Source organism: Rattus norvegicus, chromosome X (genome assembly GCF_036323735.1).
Source record: "Rattus norvegicus strain BN/NHsdMcwi chromosome X, GRCr8, whole genome shotgun sequence".
NCBI lineage: Eukaryota > Metazoa > Chordata > Mammalia > Rodentia > Muridae > Rattus > Rattus norvegicus.
Genome location: NC_086039.1, coordinates 151,423,660 through 151,427,995, shown reverse-complemented (window position 1 = coordinate 151,427,995; position 4,336 = coordinate 151,423,660). Strand labels below are relative to the sequence as shown.

Genomic DNA, 4,336 nt, shown 5'->3' with positions numbered 1-4,336 from the left:
AAGAAATAAGATTAGTGTGTATTATATGACTGAACTGACATAATTAGAGGAATTGTTATTTTGATTTTCATTTTGTTTACTGAACATTTTTCTTTCATTTTGTTTACATTGGCTGGATTTGCCGATTACACATGAAGACTCAAAAAATCACACATATATTGTATATGTATTTGCATTTATATATCATGTATTTTATATATATTAAAATTGTATGTATATTTACATAGCATATATTGTATGTATGCTTATATATATTTTGTAAGTGTGTGCATTTATATACTATGTGTATATGTAAGTGTATGAGACTCATATTTCATAGAACTATCTTTATGTTATTTCTTCCTTATCATTTTTATAGTGTATTTTATCTTTAATTATAATTTATTTTTCTTGTGTTTATTAAACTTACTGCTGATTTATTTCAGGGCTAATGAGTTGAGTGATTGTGTTATATTTCTTGTCATGTTCTATCAAGTATACTCATATTTATAAACTACTCTGTAAGACAGGTTTTAGAAATATTTCACAATTATTGAGAGATACACATTCTATTGCTATTAACCTTCAAATATTTTAATTCTATTATAATTATATATGATGTTTTTCTCTCAAGATATACAGGATTTTATTGTTACTCTTTATAAAATTTTTGTAATTATTCCCAAATAAAGCAGTAACATTTGTTATATTTATTCATATTATAAGGCATAGTTTTTTAAAAGACAAAGTGTAATTGAAGGATTGGTTAAAATCATCTAAGAGCATCTGAACTTTTAGAAATAGCATTCAGAACGTCTTCTCCATACACTATAGTATCTACATAATGACTTTCCATTTGTTTAAGCCTACTATATTCTAGCACCTGAGAATGAGTATTGAGAGACAAAATGCTATGTAAAATATCAAACCATATCTGGTTGACTTTTATGCCCTAGGCTCATAAGGCAAAGTGAAATTATTTTACTTTGTGGGTTGAAATCATAAAGCGCTAGCTCAGAATCAGTTTAGAGGGTGTAGAAATCAAAACTGCTTCTTGATTGAAGGATATCTTTAAGAATATGGTCTTATTTGTAAAAACTGCATCAGTTAGTTGTGTTTCAAAAACACATGTTCATGTGATAGAAGAACATCTCTTGCCTTCTATCTTCACACATACACCTTCTCTGATCACAATTTAAACTGTTTTACATTCTATTTTGCATGCGTGCATATAAGTGGTATAAGTGCACACATATTTGTATGTCAGCATGTGGCCAGGTAAATATTTAATACAGATTCATGTGTGCACACACACATGTGCAAAGCGATAAGCACATGCATGAAAAGACCCAAGGTTGACATCAGAATTCATTTATTTTGTCTAACCTAGTTACCCTACTTGCCCTGAGGGATCTCTTTTCTCTGTCTCCCAAGGGGTGGAATTATAGGTGGGAATCAGGCTTGCTCAGCTGTTATGCAGTTTCTAAGGATGCAAATTCTGGTCACTAAATTTGTAAAAAATGTACCTCATCTATTAAGCCATCTCCTAGGTCCCATTTCTCCTTCTTATTTCAAGTATATCTTTTCAAAACAGGGTGTTGTTGATAGTTTTGTATACCAAAATGTTAACGATTTTTTGCTTCAACTGGTTCACATGAATATAGTACACTTTGTAACTGCATGTGCATGATAAATATTGAGCACAATCATAGTTGGATTTTAATTATTTGCTTGCTTTGTTTGCATGCATTTTGTTTTTTGAAACCCATGAGTTCCCTCATCTTAGTAACTGGCATCAGTTACAAATCAAGGCTTGTTAAATACTATTCGTCCTCCTGTCATGACACCTCACCTTGGCGTCATTGACCAAGGGTAATATACAGGAAATTAAGTAGAATCATCTACTCTACTCAGCCTCTCTATCCTTGCAACATTTACTTTCCTGTTTCAATTAGTCATTTTCTTTTGACAATAGAAGAAAAGAAATTTAAGATGCCTATGCAAGTTTCTTTTTATTTCAAATATTTATCTCATATATCAAATATGAGTTGGAATCTTGTCAACAGATTGACTTTTCTTTTATTCTCACTTGCATTACAGAAGAAGAATTTGATGCCCTGCGCTCCCAGCCTCCTCGCCGCAACCCCCGCCGTAGCTGACCGCCTCCGAGAACATGGCTGTGCCTCCCACATATGCTGATCTTGGCAAGTCCGCCAGGGATGTCTTCACCAAGGGCTACGGCTTTGGCTTAATAAAACTTGATTTGAAAACGAAGTCCGAGAATGGATTGGAATTTACTAGCTCAGGTTCTGCCAACACGGAGACCACCAAAGTGAACGGCAGTCTGGAAGCCAAGTACAGATGGACCGAGTATGGCTGACGTTTACTGAGAAGTGGAACACAGACATCACCCTGGGCACTGAGATCACTGTGGAAGAGCAGCTTGCTCGTGGACTGAAGCTGACCTTTGATTCATCTTTCTCGCCTAACACTGGGGGAAAAAATGCTAAAATCAAGACAGGGTACAAGAGGGAGCATATCAACCTGGGCTGTGATGTGGACTTTGACATCGCTGGGCCCTCAATCCGGGGCGCTCTGGTGCTTGGCTATGAGGGTTGGCTGGGTGGCTACCAGATGAATTTTGAGACCTCGAAGTCCCGAGTGACCCAGAGCAACTTTGCAGTTGGCTACAAGATGGACGAATTCCAGCTTCATACTAATGTGAATGATGGGACAGAGTTTGGTGGCTCCATTTACCAGAAGGTGAACAAGAAGTTGGAGACTGCTGTCAATCTCGCCTGGACCGCAGGAAACAGTAACACTCGCTTTGGAATAGCAGCCAAGTATCAGGTCGACCCTGATGCCTGCTTTTCGGCCAAAGTGAACAACTCCAATTGGCTTACTCAATTGGCTTAGGGTACACTCAGACCCTAAAACCAGGTATCAAACTGACGCTGTCAGCCCTGCTGGATGGCAAGAACGTCAATGCGGGCGGCCACAAGCTTGGTTTAGGACTGGAATTTCAAGCATAAATGAATATTGTACAATCGTTAATTTTAAACTATTTTGCAGCATAGCTACCTTCAGAGTTTAGTGTACCTTTTAATGTCATATGCTGGGGATGCGAGAGTTGATCAATACCACGTTAGACCTCCAGGCTAAGGATGACTCGGCTTTAAGGTGTTTACCGTTTCAGAGGTACAGCGGAAACCCCATTCCATGAAGGGTCCTTTTTAGCTGTAGGCGTGGGCTGGGGAGGAGCTCCTCTAGAGATGCCAGGCTGCAAGTGGAAGCTGGGAACGTGTGGACTCTTTGTAAATCTGTATCCAGTCCGCACATGAAATTGTGACTTCCTGAACATCGAACCCCGGTGTCCCGATCCTGTCTGCTCGGAAGCATGTGCACGCCTACGTGAAAGGGACGTTTTTTTTTTTTTTTTTTTTTTTTTTATCAGATGTTCACGCCCTGTTCCCATCGTGCCCTGTTCCCATCCTAGCCCATCAGTTACCTGTTTTACACCAAAAGTAGTCTTTAGGGTGTAGTTAGCAATTTCTTTTGTGCCATTTTAGGGTGGAGAGGGTGGGCATGATGAAGCCAGTCATTCAGGACTTAATTCTTCCTTGTGTTGTGGTGTGTTTTCTTCCTTTCTTCTATTTTTTTTAATTCCTTTTTTTTTGCAATTGCACCAGAGTATGAAATAGCTTCCAGGTTCTCCGGCTCAGAGCTGGGTGGGTGATTGTGGTCACACCCTGACAACACCAGGTATCTCAACTGACTCCTCTCGTGGCCTCACCACTATTTGTAGCAGTTTAGTGGGTACATTATAGAGTCTTCCATTTTGTGTGGAATTAGCTCCTCCCCTTCAAATGCTGTAATTAACATCACTTAAAATAAAACTTGAATAAAATACTGAAACCTCAAAAAAAAAAAGAATTTGATACATTGTCTCAAAATTCTTAGTTTTAAAGAAGTAAATTCATCTGGTATTTTAAAAGAAGATAGGCACTTAGCAGTGGTGCTTGCCTTCAATTCAAACACTCAAGGTAGAAACAGGTAGATCTCTGTGAGTTCAAGGCCAGCCTGGTGTACATAGTGAGACTCTGTCTCAAACACCAAAAAAAAGACACTATATACATAATATTGTGTTATACATATGCCTCTTAGCTTAGAAAATAGAGTCCGCACATATAGGTTAAAAAAAACCCAACTTGTTCGTACATAGTATTTTAAGAATGTTACAGAATTACATTGACTATGAAAGCAATGCTATAAGATTTCTGTAAATTAGTAAAATTAGAATTTAGGTAAGTTGTCTACAAAGACAAGATTGATGGAGGTTCAAATTCAGGCACTTTGC

The 4,336-nt window shown here is 37.8% G+C and overlaps 1 pseudogene; it reads left to right on the top strand.

Moving 5' to 3' along the window:
- Positions 1-2,143: 2,143 nt before the first annotated feature.
- Positions 2,144-3,912, top strand: Vdac1-ps3 (voltage-dependent anion channel 1, pseudogene 3; annotated as a pseudogene).
- Positions 3,913-4,336: the final 424 nt, after the last annotated feature.